General features: G+C 43.6%; 1 long non-coding RNA gene across 1 annotated transcript in view; it reads right to left on the bottom strand.

Annotated features, from left to right (window-relative positions):
* LOC142699162 (uncharacterized) overlaps positions 1 to 11,263 on the bottom strand; it is a 32,731-nt gene extending 21,468 nt beyond the window's left edge. The window contains exon 1 of the long non-coding RNA XR_012866049.1: positions 11,187 to 11,263. This is a non-coding gene — a long non-coding RNA (uncharacterized LOC142699162). The remainder of the gene's footprint in view (positions 1 to 11,186) is intronic.
* Positions 11,264 to 16,641: the final 5,378 nt, after the last annotated feature.

Raw genomic sequence — 16,641 nt, 5'->3', positions numbered from 1 at the left:
CATTTTAATCAAATTCGTCCTACCCAGAGCAGATAGCGGTAGCTTATTCCAAGCCTCTACTTTGTCCTTTATCATTGTTAACAGTGGCATCACATTAAGGGACATATAATCCTGCACTTTCGCCGTCACCCTAACCCCCAAATATTTAAACTCCGTGACCACCGGCATCTCCACATCCTCCTCCCCATTCTGGATAACCCCCGGATCCATGAACATAAGAGCCGATTTCGACCAATTAATGAGCAATCCCAAATATTTCCCAAAACATTTAATCAGGGCCATAACTAACGGTAGTGTGCGCTCGGTATCCGCCATGAACAACAGCATATCATCCGCGTATAATGCAATTCGTTACTCCACTCCCCCATATCTCAACCCCTGTATGTGCTCATGTTGTCGTACTGCAGACGCCAATGGTTCCACCGCTAGCGCGAATAATAACGGAGACAAGAGACATCCCTGACGTGTTCCCCGCGCCAGCGCAAACCGATCAGAAAGGGCCCCATTCACCCTTAGTTTTGCAGTCGGGGCTACGTATAACAACCTTACCCATTTTATGAAATTAGGACCGAATCCCATTTTTCCCAGAACTGACCACAAATAGCCCCATGCCACGCAATCAAACGCTTTAGCCACATCTAAGGAAAGAATGGCTCTCCCCCCACGATTATCCGGAAGAACCTGCAAATTTAAGAACAGCCGTCTCAGGTTCACCGCCGTCGATTTGGATGGCATAAAGCCGACCTGGTCTCCATGTACCACCCCAGCCACTACTCTAGAAAGTCTAAGCGCCAAGACCTTTGCTATGATTTTAATATCCGCCGTCAATAGAGACACTGGTCTATAGGAGCCCGGGAACTGAGGATCCTTACCCTCCTTAGGCAGAACCACTATAGTAGCTTCATACATTGATTCCGGGAGCCGCCCCCTATCAAAGCTTTCAAAGCTGTCCAGAAGAGTAGCCAGTAACTGAGGTGTGAGCTCCTCCCCATATTCTTTAAAAACCTCCACCGGAAGACCATCCGGCCCCGGAGCCTTTTCACTGGCGAGTATCCCTATGGCTGCCTGGAGCTCCTCCAGAGAGATAGGTTCCTCCAATGTCATTCTCTCCTCCCCTCCCAACCTGGGAAGGTCAATTTCCCTTATATACTCCTCCAACTGTTGAGGTGTGTGCTCTGCTCTAGAGGCATATAAATTGGAGTAAAACTGCTGAAAGACTTTCAATATCTGTCCTGTATCGGTCTCTGGCTTTCCCCCTCCCCCTAATAGTATGTATATAATTATTCTCCCTCTGAGCCTGCGCCATCCTTGCCAACAACCGTCCTGTGGTCTCCCCCTCCTCATAATATTGGCGTTTTAAGAACATCCATTTATTATCCGCCCTCTCCAACTGATGCTGCTTTAACAACCTCTGTGCCTCCACCCAATGCTTCAAAGTGTCTGGTGTGTTATCCGCAATATGTAACCTTTCTGTCTCCGTCACCCTTTCCAACAGCGCTTCCCCTAACTGTCTAGACCTGGTTTTTACTGCCAAAATGTGCTGGATGAACACCCCTCTCAGCCACGCCTTCATCGCGTCCCACAGTATCTCTTGCGGTACAGTACCCGAGTTGAACTGAAAATATTCCTTTATGAGGTCTAAAATCTGTTTATTATCTATCAACTTTAGCCAAAAGGCATTGAGCTTCCAGCACCCTTGCCCCCGCCCTGTCCTCCCCTCCATCACTACCTTCATTAACAAAGGAGAATGATCCAATAAGGCTCTCTGTAGGTACTCTATCTGGTCTACAAAGGGCACCGCTGCAGGCGAGCACAAGACCAAGTCAATCCTGGAGAGAGACTGATACGTGGAAGACGCACAAGAGTACTGAAACTTACTTGGATGCTTATCCCTCCATATATCCCGCCAACCCATTTCAGCAATAAGACGACCAAACGCAGTTATCCCTCCCCCTGTCGTGCCAAATTTATCCATATTAGTATTCGTTACAGCATAAAATCCCCCTTCAAGAGTAACGGCACCTCCGGGAATCTAGCCAGTTCTTCCACCACTTTCTTAATACACCCACTTGAAAAGGGAGGGGGAACATACAGCACCACCAACACACAATCCCAATGATAGAGAGTACAGTGTACCCCAACATACCGCCCCTCGCCATCCTGGAAGGAGTCATGACATATAAATGGTACCGCCCTATGTATGAGAAGACTCACCCCCCTTGAATATGTAGTGTGGTAGGAATGAAAAATATGGCCTACCCAGGCCCTATGCATCATGGAAACCGAATCCCTAGTCATATGCGTCTCCTGTAGTCCAATCACCCGTGACTCCTGCTTCTTGATAAATTCAAATACCGCCTGCCGTTTTCTGGAGTCCCGCAAGCCCCGAACATTCCAGGACAGACAATTAAGTGATCCCGTCATCCCTCAACATATCCCAATACATCCTACCCTGTATTCGTAGTTTTAAATATCTGACCGGCTGGCTCAACCACCCCTCCCCCCATCCCTTCCCCAACCCTGTAACATCCCCAGTAAACCTACCCCCTTCAAAGGGTCGGGGCGACAGATAGTATCTGTCATAACCCATAACGACAAGCATCGGCAGGTCAACACCGCCCACTCAGCAATACCATAACTTGCAATTCACCCTTCCCGTTCAACTGACCATTACTCCCGCTGCCTTTTTGCAAATAAACAGCCATCCCTTCAACATATCAGTACCCCTCAATGTCCATAGACAAATCCTTCCACTCCCCGTCTTCAGTGTGCACCGCAGCCAGGCCCGCAAAGGCCCCCAGGAGTTCAATCAGGAAACCAAACATAGCCAGGAACCATCAGTGCCAGTTCTTGCAATGGTCCACGACACCTGGTTCAGTCCCGCATCCCTGGCCTCATCTTCACAGCCGGTCCACTCCAGATCAGCGCCGTCTCTCTGCCTCCGCCGGTCTCAGCTGACTTTCATGGCTGTCCAACCATCTAACCGCTTCTCTCGGTGTCTCGAAAAAGGAAGTCGTGCCCAGGGCCACCACTCTCAGGCGGGCAGGATACTTCATAGAATATTGCACTTGTAACGCCCTTAGGCGTCTCTTTATATCCATAAACTGCGATCTTTTCCGTTGTACTTCCATAGAGAAATCAGGGAAGAAGGACACTTTCACCCCATTGAAGGAGATGTCTTGACGTTCTCTAGCTTTCCTCAGGATCTTATCTCTATCTTTGTAGTGTAGAATCTTTATTAGAACGGGTCTCGGCGGTCTCCCTGGAGGGCCGGGTCTGGTCGGCACTCTGTGCGCTCTCTCCACTGCAAATAGAGGGGTCAATTCCTCTCTGCCAAATGTGTCTATCAGCCATGTTTCAAAGAAATCATCCGGATTCATTCCCTCCACTCTTTCCGGAACCCCCACGAGGTGAACGTTGTTCCGTCTCAGCCGATTCTCCATGTCATCTGTCTTTGCCAGCAATGCAGCCACAGCCTGAGAGTGTGCTTGTACATCCCGCCTTATGTTAGGAATTGCATCCTCCATTTCTGATACTCTCCCCTCCACAGCAGTGGTGCGTTCCGCTACTTTTTGCAAATCATTCCTGAGCAACAAAATGTCCTCCTTCAATCCACCCATCTGGCATGATAAGGCAGTAAGGACCATAGAATTCTGCTTCACTGCAGCAAAAATGTCCTTTAATGAGGGTTTCCCCTTCCTTGCTCCACTTTTCCCTCCGACACCTGGCTGATCCCGCATGGCACTGCACATCTCCTCCTCCTCCTCCTCATCCTCACTTCTCATTTCCCCTGCCAAAGGAGAGTACCTGGATCCATAAGAGGAGCCTCCAGCAGCCTGATCTCCAGCTGACGTTCTCTGCTGTGCTGCCGCACCCCCTGCTCTCAGCGGGCGAACCTCTCCAGCTTCTCTGCTGCTTCCTGCCTGAGGCCTCTAGTGCGGCCCTCCGTCTAGCCGGCGCCATCTTGAGAGTGGGACCCGGGACTCGCTGGCAGCGATGTCTGCTTCTTCGAGCGCGTCATTATGGCCGGGCACTCGTACACCTCCACCTCTAAACTTAGGTAAGTCACAGGGGAAACCGTTTTCCCCGAATTCTGCGGGATATATAGGGCTGACAGGATGAATACAGCAGGAGCTCCGGTCACACACGTCCTCTAACATTCACCGCTAGGCCACGCCCCTCGTGTTGATTAGCTTATTAGAGTGTGACATCATGAGTCTACAATCTTCAACTTTTGCCCAATATTCAAATTTTCTGATAGACTAAATTTTGGGTTTTCATTAACTGTTAGCCATAATCATCAACATTAAAAGCCAAAAATGCTGGAAATAGATCACTCTGTGTAATGAGTCTATACAGTGCCCACCAAAAGTTCCGAAACACCCTCATAACTTTTGAACGGCTCGAGGTAGAGGGTTGAAATTTGGTGGGATTTAATAAGGTCATAAAATCTACCAGTTAATGCAAAAAAAAAAACACCCTTGGGGGCGGTGGGGAGGTCGGGGTTAGCAAAATCTTAAATGGCACGGGGGTCGAGTGGGGGCTCATTTGAAAGCTCTTTTCAATACGAAAACAATGCCGCTGAGATATCTAACTTTAAAGTTATTATCGTCATTATCGGCTACCGCCCGTGTTTGCATTACCCAGAATGTACCGCGCGGGTAAAATCCTAAATGTGTGCATGTGCATGTGCGTGTGCGAGCTTAGGAATGTCACATCAAGGTGACTTTAAATTACGTATTATTACAATCGGTCTCGGCGATACAAAATGGACCTAGTCTATGAATTTCAGTGAGCGCTAATTTGGAGAGCAATTTTCATTTTTGTACATTTCTATTGTCATATCACAAAATGCACTTGACCGAAACGGAAAGGATCACTTTATTGATGAGAGGGTATGGCGAAGAAAAAATAAGATCGAATCAAGAAGTAGCGGCTTTATTCAATGCCACTTATCCTATCCGTGATCCAATTTCATTCTCAACTGTTAACCCCTTCAAGACACAGCCTGTTTTGGCCTTCAGGACACAGCCAATTTTTTCAAATCTGACATGTTTCACTTTATGTGGTAATAACTACGGAATGCTTTTACCTATCCAAGCGATTCTGAGATTGTTTTCTCGTGACACATTGGACTTTATGTTAATGGCAAAATTTGCTCGATACATTAAGTATTTAATTGTGAAAAACACCAAAATGTAGCGAAAAATTGCAAAAATTTGCATTTTTCTAAATTTATATGTATCAGCTTGTAAGACAGATGGTAATACCACACAAAATTGTTGCTAATTAACATCCCCCATATGTCTACTTTAGATTGGCATAGTTTTTTGAACATCCTTTTATTTTTCTATGAAATCACAAGGCTTAGAACTTTAGCAGCAATTTCTCACATTTTCAAGAAAATTTCAAAAGGCTATTTTTACAGGGGCCAGTTCAGATGTGAAGTGGATTTTAGGGCCTTATATATTAGAAACCCTCGATAAGTCACCCCATTTTAAAAACTTCACCCCTCAAAGTATTCAAAACAGCATTTAGAAAGTTTCTTAACCCTTTAGATGTTTCACAGGAATTAAGGCAAAGTAGATGTGAAATGTTCAAATTTCTTTTATTTTTTGCAGAAATTCATTTTTCATCTATTTTTTTTGTAACACAGAAAGTTTTACCATGGAAACGCAACTCAATATCTATTGCCCAGATTCTGCAGTTTTTAGAAATACCCCACATGTGGCCCTAGTGCGGTAATGGACTGAAGCACCGGCCTCAGAAGCAAAGGAGCACCTAGAGGATTTTGGGGTCTCCTTTTTATTAGAAAATATTTTAGGCTCCATGTCGGGTCTGAAAGGCTCTTGCGGCACCAAAACAGTGGAAATCCCCCAAAAATGACACCATTTTGGAAACTATACCCCTTGAGGAAATTATCTAGGGGTATAGTGAGCATTTTGACCCCGCAGGTTTTTTGCAGAAATTATTGGAAGTAGGCCGTGAAAATGAAAATCTACATTCTTTCAAAGAAAATGTAGGTTTAGCTAATTTTTTCTAATTTCCACAAGGACTAAAAGGAGAAAATGCACCACTACTTTTATAAAGCAATTTCTCCCGAGTAAAACAATACCCCGCATGTGGTCATAAACGGCTTTTTGGACACACGGCGGAGCTTAGAAGGGAAAGAGCGCCATTTGGCTTTTGGAGCTCAAATTTAGCAGGAATGGTTTGCGGAGACCACGTCGCATTTGCAAAGCCCCTAAGGGACCAAAACAGTGAAAACACCAAAAAAGTGACTCCATTTAGGAAACTACACCCCTTGAAGAATCCATCTAGGGGTGTAGTGAGCATTTTGAACCCACAGGGGTTTCATAGATTTTATTAGAATTGGGCAGTGAAGATAAAAAAAATCTTTTTTTTCCAATAAGACGTAGCTTTAGCTCAACATTTTTCATATTCTCAACAAATAAAGGAATAAAAGAACCCCAACTATTGTAAATCAACTTCTCTGGAGTACGGCAATACCCCATTTGTGGTTATAAACTGCTGTTTGGGCACACGGCAAGGATCAGAAGAGAAGGAGTGCCATTTGGCTTTTGGAGCACAGATTTTGCTGGATTGGTTTCTTGACACCATGTCACTTTTGCAAAGCTCCTAAGGTACCAGTACAGTGGAAACTCCCCAAAAGTGACTCGATTCACGAAACTACACCCCTTGAGGAATCCATCTAGGGGTGTAGTGAGCATTTTGACCCCACAGGTGTTTCATAGATTTTATTAGAATTGGGCAGTGAAAATAAAAAAAATCCTTTTTCTTCAATAAGACGTAGTTTTAGCTGAAAATGTTTCATATTCGCAACAAATAAATGTAAAAGAGCACCCCAACACTTGTAAAGCAACTTCTCCTGTGTATGACAATACCACATATGTGGTCATAAACTGCTGTTTAGGCACAGAGTAGGGCACAGAAGGTAAGGAGCGCCATTTGGCTTTTGGAGTACAGATTTTGCTGGATTGGTTTCTGGGCGCTATTTCGCATTTGCAAAGTCCCTATGGGACCAAAACAGTGGATCCCCCCCAGAAGTTACCCCATTTTGGAAACTACACCCCCCAAGGTATTCACCTAGGGGTGTAGTGAGCATATTAACCCCACAGGTGATTGGCAGAAATTGGTGTGCACGTGATGTTGCAGAGTGAAAATGGTTTTTCAATAGATATGCCAATATGTGGCGCCCAGCTTGTGCCACTGGAGACACACACCCCAAAAATTGTTAAAAGGGTTCTTCCGGGTATGGCGATGCCATATATGTGGAAGTAAACTGCTGTTTGGGCACACTGTAGGGTTCAGAAGGGAGGTAGAGCCATTTGGCTTTTGGAGCGTGGATTTTGCTTGTAGTAGTTTTGTTTGGAGTCTTACTGGTGTTTCCGTTTATAATGTGGGGGCACATGTAAGGCGGGCGGAGTATATAAGGGGCATAGTCAGGTGGTATAGTGGGGTAAAAAACACCAATAAAATAATCCATAGATGTGTGTTATGCTGTGACGCAATCCTTTCTGCACAGGCTGGTGTCGCACTAATAAATGGTCTTTACTTATCCCCCTTTTGGTCCGCACTCCGCACCTTTGAAGTTTGGGGAATTTTGCTGGGAAAGTGTTGTCCTGGTATAATACGGGCACCCTCACTTCCAGCAGATATGTTTGGGCCCTCCCCTTCCTGGATCCCTAATTTTAGGGGCCTTGATAATTCGCCACTTGAAACAGAAGAAACGTTCCCCTCGGGCCGGCACAACTGCATATTTTTATTTCCTGGCTTATTGGTGCCTTGACTAATTTTATTTTTTCATAGACGTAGTGGTATGAGGGCTGTTTTTTTTTGTGTGACGAGCTGTAGTTTTTATTGGTACCATTTTGGGGTACACGCGACTTTTTGATCACTTGTTATCCTTTTTTTTTGGGAGGCAAGGTGACCAAAAAACAGCAATTCTGGCATTTTTTTTTAGTTCTTTTTATACAGCGTTCGCCACGTGTTATAAATTACATGTTACCTTTATTCTGCGGGTCAGTCTGATTCCGGTAATACCTAATTTATAGCACTATTTATGTTTTACAACTTTTTGCACAATAAAATAACTTTTGTAAAGAGAATGGATTTTTTCTGTCGCCAAGTTGTGAGAGCCATAACGGTTTTAAATTTTTCATTGACGGAGCTGTATGAGGGCTTATTTTTAGCGAGACGAGTTATAGTTTTTATAGGTACCATTTTTAGGTACATGCGACTTTTTGATCACTTTTTATTTCAATTTTTGGAACACAAAGTGACCAAAAAATAGCAATTATGTCAGAATTTTTTAGTTATTTTTTTTACGGCGTTCACTGTGCGGAATAAATAACATAATATTTTTATAGTTCAGGTCGTTACGGTCGCAGCGATACCAAATATGTATGGCTTTATTATTTTTTTCAATAATAAATGACTTGATAAGGGAAAAAGGGCGATTGTGTTTTGTGTTATTATTTGAAACTTTTATTGTATTTTTTACAACTTTTATTTTTACTTTTTTGACACTTTTTTGACACTTTTTTTGACACTTTTCTTTAGTCCCACTAGGGGACTTGAAGGTCCAACAGTTTGTTTGATGTTCTAATACATTGCACTACCTATGTAGTGCAATGTATTAGAACTGTCAGTTGTTCACTGACAGCAAGCCGATCAGGCTCCGCCTCTGGGCCTAATCAGCTTACGTAATGGCAGACAGGAGTCCATTGTTAGGGCTCCTGTTGCCATGGTAGCAGCCGATTTGCTACAAACCTCTAGGATGCAGCGATCACAATGGATCGCTGCATCGAAGGGGTTAATGACAGGAATCGGAGCTAGCTCGGGGTGTCCGCTATAACATACAGTGGACACCCACTGCTGATGACGCCGGCTCAGCTTCTGAGCCGGAAGCTGAGCCGGCGCCATCTTGCCGATGGTACCGGAAGCCTCCTGGGCCCCGCCGACGACGGGGCATAGGAGGATTCCATTGCTGGCGGGCCGGGAGGTAAGCATTAGCCCTCCGATCGCCTTTGCAGCCACCGGCAACCCAGCGATCACGTTGCTGGGGCGCCGGTGGCTATAAACTCCTCACATGCTGCGATCGCTATTCAACGCAGCATGTGAGGGGTTAATCGGTCGGATCGGAGGCTAGCTCCGGTCCTGGCCGATACCTCAGGGTGCCAGCTATAACATACAGCTGTCACCCGGCGGTGATGTCGCTGGCTCAGCTCCTGAGCCAGCTTCATCTCCATGACGTACAGTTACTTGGAAATGCGGGAACAGTCCATCTCCCATGACGTAACTGTACGTGATTTTGCGGGAAGGGGTTAAAAGAACTGTTCATCGTTTCGAAACGATGAACAAGCGGTTCAATTAAAGACGCACCATAATCCGGAAGACCCAAACATGCTAGTAATGATGAAAAAGCTTTAGATGTTCTGCTCGCTGTACATGATGACCCTTAGGGTACGTTCACATGCAAACTCAAAAACGTCTGAAAATACGGAGCTGTTTTCAAGGGAAAACAGCTCCGGATTTTCAGGCGTTTTTAGAGCCACTCGCGATTTTTGTGGCGTTTGTTACGGACGCTTTTGGAGCGGTTTTCAATAGAGTCTATGAAAAACGGCTCCAAAAACGTCCTGAGAAGTGACCTGCACTTCATTTTCACAGCCGTGTAAAAAAAAAACGGCCCGTCGGAACAGAATGCTGTTATTCCCATTGCAATCAATGGGCAGATGTTTGGAGGCGTTCTACTTCCGATTTTTCGGCCGTTTACAGACAAAAAACTGATGAAAATAGGCCGTGTGAACATACCCTTAAACTTCTGTCTCGAATGGAGCACAACAAAATGATATCAGCGCCACATCAGTCCGTCAAATTTTGAAGAGGCATTATTATCATCCTTATAAAATACGTCTAGTTCAGGAGCTATCCGAAGATGATTGTGACGGAAGAGTAGAATTTTGCGATACAATGATGACAAGAAGGGGGCCCAAGCTTGTGGAACAGCCCAGGGCCTATAGTCTACTTAATCCGCCACTGGGTCCAGGAATAGAGGAGATGAGCCGTCACTATATGCATATATACTTCCATTGCGATGCTGCCACCTAGTGGCCAGGAAGCATTTTTATCTGTTGTTTTAGTCACAGGACCCGTGCTTACATGTTCTGAGCTGTGCAGATGCTCACGTCAGCAAAGCTCACTGCTATGTAACACTGGACAGACAATGGTGGCTGACCCTGTTTATTGCAGGCAGCGGAAAAACCGGCTCGCACTGTCTTTAATATTTACTTTAGTGTGCAAAAACAGTGTAGTATGGGCAAGTAATCAGTGTCGGAACATTGAATAACTCACAAAGGGACTGTTTTTAAATTTGATAAAAGGCGACTGTTCCCACCTAATGGGTTCAGCTGCAAGGGCTGCGACCCATAAATCAGCAACTATTGTGCCAGCAGGGCTGAGTAGGCCCTGAAGCCAGAGAGGGCCCATTGCTGTGGCGGTGCAGTGCAGGAACCTCCCCACAGATGATTGCTGTGAAAGAGGCAGCATTGGATGTAATAAGTGGAAGTTGCGTGAAGCCTCCCTGTTATTTAGTTGCTGAGACGATGGGTTACCCCTGTATCAGGGAAGAGTCCGAGCTCTGTCCCAAGGAAACCAAGCTGGTAAAACCCCATTTCCTGCATTGCCTGAAATTGCCGCCACTTTGTGTAATATTTTAAGTGACTGTGCCTCTCTGCTAAGAACAGTTTTTTGTATTTCCTTTTGGTCGTTTTGCAAACATTACCGGCCTACTAAAAGAAACCTGCATCAAACCTGGGTTTCTTCTCATCATACTGCCAGTAACAATGCAAGGTCAAATACATTACTCGCCCTCACTAGCCTCCCCTCATGCCAAATTTTATGGCCAAAAGGACCATAAGAATTATATTCTATTGGAAATAAAAGGTGGATTTCTGACTTTAGGGAACAGAGGGTAAAATAATAGACATGTTCCTCACCTCTGTACCTGAGATATGGTTGTGTTATACTAGATATTGTCTATAGAAGATATACATGTTAAAAACACATATATTCTGATGTATCAGGAAGATACTATCACACCTCTGCGGGTCTAGAACTCATATCTAGCCTGAGTGTTATCAGTAATTAATATAAATATTAATTACCTGTCTTGTGATTCCTTTCTTGCTGCTGACAGGGTTATATGTCACGTTCCTTCTTCTCACTGGGATCCGTCATCTGTAAAGAATCAAAGGTGTGATAATATGTTCCTGATACATGTTCTAGACACTTATATGTATAACACACTAGGGCCATAATTATTTATCTGAGGTATAATGTACAAATAGAAAATAAAGAAAAAGACGACACTAAGGACCTGTTCACATCACCGTTGCCCTTCCGTTGAGGGATTCCGTCTGAGGTTTCCGTCGGGTTAACCCCTCAAAAATGAAACAAAATAACATGTCCCCCCTTGCCTGTGCTGTATGGCAAAACCCCATTTTATGGTCAAAAGTAGCATAACAAGTGTATTCTATTGTAAGGCCCCTTGGGTGCCTGGAATTATGGAGCTTATGGGTATATTGCTTATATAGTTTAAATTAATGGTTATTATCAATGTAATCTTAAATGGTTAACACAGGGTTTTTTTCTGAGTCGTTATAAAGGGAAAAAGTTTGGGAGGATTCCTCCAGCTCACCTTATCGCATGTATAGACTTGCACACGGATCCTCGTGTCGGCACACGCAAGAAGTCAGGAAAAAAGAAAGAGATGGATCCAGCGCTGTGTCCTTGAATTTGTGTTTAAAAACGGAAACTATTTCCAAGTTTTAATGAAAAATGAATAAATATAAAAACAGGTAACATTGTAGATAGATATTCTCAAATAAATCGTAGGATTTGTGGCAGTGTGAGCGGTGCCTACGCGTTTCTGACGCATACAGCGTCCTTAGTCATGGCTTCTGCTGAGTCACTATAGTCATAAAGGGTTACCTGTGCCTAGTAGGCAACAGTTCTCCAAAAAGATTCAGGATTGTTACCACACAGGGTCCTCAGTGGTGGAGTGTATGCAACGGCGTGGAAATCCACTTTTTAAGGGATGGCTGGAGTCTGGCAGCTGGTGTTCATTTTCCCAAAGCAATGGAGATGAGGAGCCCTTTCTAAAAACTTATGGACTGTTATTGTTGTCCCATGCTTTTTAGAGGGATGTGTTATCCTCTAAAAATAGTTCCTCCACCCCCCCCCCCTTCCCTGCATGTGGCATGGCCGGAAGTTCCCGGCTTGCAGTAAAGTGTGGGACAGCGCTGGTGTAGAGGAAGGAGGAGTCAGTCCATACACTGCACCCTCATCTAACAGGTCCATGAGGCAGGGTTCTGCTCTACCCCAGAGGAAGCAGTAGAGGCATGGATGGCTCGAGGTGTGGTGGGAGGAGCAGTCCTGTAATTATAATGTACAGGCAGACTATGGAGGGCAGTCGGTAGCATCAGTGGTGAGACAGGTGTAGACTCCAAAGGGAGTTTATTGCCCCCTCCTTGCTGCTGGTGGGAGAGACCGTTGTCATAGGATACGGACGAAGACTGCCTCCTATTGCATCATTGGGATCTGCAGCTGACCACGGTCAAGAGACTGGTCGTCCAGCTGCTGGAACAATCTTGGAGGCACCCTTGGGTGATGCCGGGGTACCTGTGAGTGGTGAGTCACCTTCATGTTTGGCTGTGTAGTCAAGCACAAATGTGTTGACGGATGAGGATTTGTTCTCTGTTTTAAAGGACAAATTGGGCTTGTTTGGGTGGCAAAGGGTGGAGTATAAGCTCTGCCAGTAAAGCCAGTAGGTTAATACCCCGCCTGACTAGATGGTTTGTACAGATTAGCCTTTTGTGGCTATTATTCTGTGGTGTGGCTCCTCTGGGAATTTACCTGTCCACCAATATAGGGGACAAGATCCACAGATGAGAATTTGTGATATTTGGTTTCAGTGGATCACGTAATGGTGGACAATTAGCGTATTGTGGACAAGAAGCTTAGTTTTGAGAGAGGGTCTGAGAAAAATTCCGAAGTGGTAAAGACCTGTACGTTGTAACCTGTCATTTAAAACGAGATTACGCTTGCCTTGCTGTAAATATCACAGAAACGCTACATAAGTGTCAGGATTGTGAAAATAAAAAAGTTGTGATAAAAAAAGAATTAATGTTCCATTATTAGTGAAAGAATCTATGAAATTATTGGCAGAATATAATATGGTCTAATAATTAATATTACCTGTCAATGTTCACGGCTTTTACAGATGACACCTAACTGTCCGTACCAACGGGTCCCTCCCCCATCACATTCCTTGTTAATCAAATGGCGGTTTAGTATACAAAGATTTTTTTCAACACCAATTACCTTTAAAGACCAGTATATAATTCCCTTTTTTCCAGTTCATGTATTGTCTTAAACTGTTTAAATGATGTATTTTTTAGTGTCTATTTATGTTTTAATATCTTGATGTGAGTATTGCAGAGGTTCATATCAGACAGCCTAATAAACAAAAATAAGCATTAATACTCTATCCACTACTCAAGGATAAAATTGGATCATTGTTATCCCTCATCCTATCATTGATAACTATCTATCAAACAATGCTGTAAGTACACAACTTACTATTAGAGCAGTGATGTTCTATCACCGGCTCTCTGTTTCAGCACCACTTTTGCTGGACAGCTCCACTGTGCTGGATAGCTTTTATTAATAGACTGCCGATGTTCTATAGGCGTCTCCTTAGTTCAACACTACTCTGCTGGACAGCACCACCTTGCTGTGACAGCACTAATTTTCACCTGTTGGTAACCAGATATAAACCTCGTTCTGACATATAGTTGTTAGCATTAAAGCCATGAGGAAGGACGTGGTATACGTCTGAAACGCGTAGGCACTTTACCTACATTTTCACCCTTGCATTCGGGAATGATCTTGTTTTAACCATCCAAATAAAATTGGAACTACGTTCTGTTTTAAACTTGACAGCGCTGGACCATCTACTTTTGCCCATTTTTCTTCTGTCTACAACACCGTGAGCCGTCACGGAGATCCAGGCGCAGAGCGCAGTGAAACTTGCATCAAGGTGAGCTGGAGGATCCCTCCCACAGTTTGTTTGTATAGCTATACAGCTACATCCATCCGTGCACACCTACTGCCCGTTATATAGGGTTCACAATACAAAAGCACAATTGGATTTTGACCATATCCCGAATGTTAAAGAGTTCTATAACATACTAATATACTCACAGAGTTATTAAAGTACAACAATTTTTCTTTATATATATATATTTTTTCTTCTGGCTTTAAAATACAAATTTTTAAAACTTAACTGGAATTTCGGTTATATATCTATATACAGTGAAGGAAATAAGTATTTGATCCCTTGCTGATTTTGTAAGTTTGCCCACTGTCAAAGACATGAACAGTCTAGAATTTTTAGGCTAGGTTAATTTTACCAGTGAGAGATAGATTATATTTAAAAAAAAACAGAAAATCAAATTGTCAAAATTATATATATTTATTTGCATTGTGCACAGAGAAATAAGTAGTTGATCCCCTACCAACCATTAAGAGTTCAGCCTCCTCCAGACCAGTTACACACTCCAAATCAACTTGGTGCCTGCATTAAGACAGCTGTCTTAAATGGTCACCTGTATAAAAGACTGAAATAAGTATTTGATCCGTTTGGCAAACAAGACTTAATACTTGGTGGCAAAACCCTTGTTGGCAAGCACAGCAGTCAGACGTTTTTTGTAGTTGATGATGAGGTTTGCACACATGTTAGATGGAATTTTGGCCCACTCCTCTTTGCAGATCATCTGTAAATCATTAAGATTTTGAGGCTGTCGCTTGGCAACTCGGATCTTCAGCTCACTCCATAAGTTTTTGATGGGATTAAAATCTGGAGACTGGCTAGGCCACTCGATGACCTTAATGTGCTTCTTTTTGAGCCATTCCTTTGTTGCCTTGGCTGTATGTTTCGGGTCATTGTCGTGCTGGAAGACCCAGCCACGAGCCATTTTTAATGTCCTGGTGGAGGGAAGGAGGTTGTCACTCAGGATTTGACGGTACATGGCTCCATCCATTCTCCCATTGATGCGGTGAAGTAGTCCTGTGCCCTTAGCAGAGAAACATCCCCAAAACATAATGTTTCCACCTCCATGCTTGACAGTGGGGATGGTGTTCTTTGGGTCATAGGCAGCATTTCTCTTCCTCCAAACACGGCAAGTTGAGTTAATGCCAAAGAGCTAAATTTTAGTCTCATCTGACCACAGCACCTTCTCCCAATCACTCTCAGAATCATCCAGATGTTCATTTGCAAACTTCAGATGGGCCTGTACATGTGCCTTCTTGAGCAGGGGGACCTTGCGGGCACTGCAGGATTTTAATCCATTACGGCGTAATGTGTTACCAATGGTTTTCTTGGTGACTGTGGTCCCAGCTGCCTTGAGATCATTAACAAGTTCCCCCGGTGTAGTTTTCGGCTGAGCTCTCAGCTTCCTCAGGATCAAGTATACCCCACGAGGTGAGATTTTGCATGGAGCCCCAGATCGATGTCGATTGAAAGTCATTTTGTATGTCTTCCATTTTCTTACTATTGCACCAACAGTTGTCTCCTTCTCACCCAGCGTCTTACTTATGGTTTTGTAGCCCATTCCAGCCTTGTGCAGGTCTATGATCTTGTCCCTGACATCCTTAGAAAGCTCTTTGGTCTTGCCCATGTTGTAGAGGTTAGAGTCTGACTGTTTAATTGAGTCTGTGGACAGGAGTCTTTTATACAGGTGACCATGTAAGACAGCTGTCTTAATGCAGGCACCAAGTTGATTTGGAGCGTGTAACTGGTCTGGAGGAGGCTGAACTCTTAATGGTTGGTAGGGGATCAAATACTTATTTCTCTGTGCACAATGCAAATAAATATATACAATTTTGACAATGTGATTTTCTGTTTTTTTTTTAAATATAATCTATCTCTCACTGATAAAATTAACCTAGCTTAAAAATTCTAGACTGTTCATGTCTTTGACAGTGGGCAAACTTACAAAATCAGCAAGGGATCAAATACTTATTTCCTTCACTGTATATATATATATATATATATATATATATATATATATATATATATATATATATATATATATATATATATATATACAACAAGTAATAACCATGTCTCAAGATACATGATGTTCCAGAGTGGAAATGGCCGCCCAAGTGTTTGGCAATTATGATACTCCAGAAGGAGGTGATCGTGCATTACAGGAAATGTTCCGTGATCTAGAGAAACTATCAGTACAGGAGGCTAAGATATGGTGGGACCTGACGACTTTACGTAATTATATTACAAAACAAATGATCCCAAGGGGTCTACGTTTAAGAAAAAGTTCTACTTTTACCTACTCCGAAGAATTCAGCACACAATGGAATTTTATATTAACAGAATGTTCTATAAAACTAATGGAACTAATTACCAGACAAGAGGAGGCCAAATTGACAGAAATTGGAAACTGACATTTCCGCTCTAAAATAACAAATTAATGCTTCCTCCAGCTCACCCGACTTCACTATACTGGAACAACGTACTTCTCTACACTTGGAAAAATT

This window comes from Rhinoderma darwinii, unplaced genomic scaffold, assembly GCF_050947455.1.
Source record: "Rhinoderma darwinii isolate aRhiDar2 unplaced genomic scaffold, aRhiDar2.hap1 Scaffold_138, whole genome shotgun sequence".
NCBI classification, from domain to species: domain Eukaryota; kingdom Metazoa; phylum Chordata; class Amphibia; order Anura; family Rhinodermatidae; genus Rhinoderma; species Rhinoderma darwinii.
Note: the sequence above shows the minus strand (reverse complement) of the source record. Positions and strands in the feature narration are given on the sequence as shown.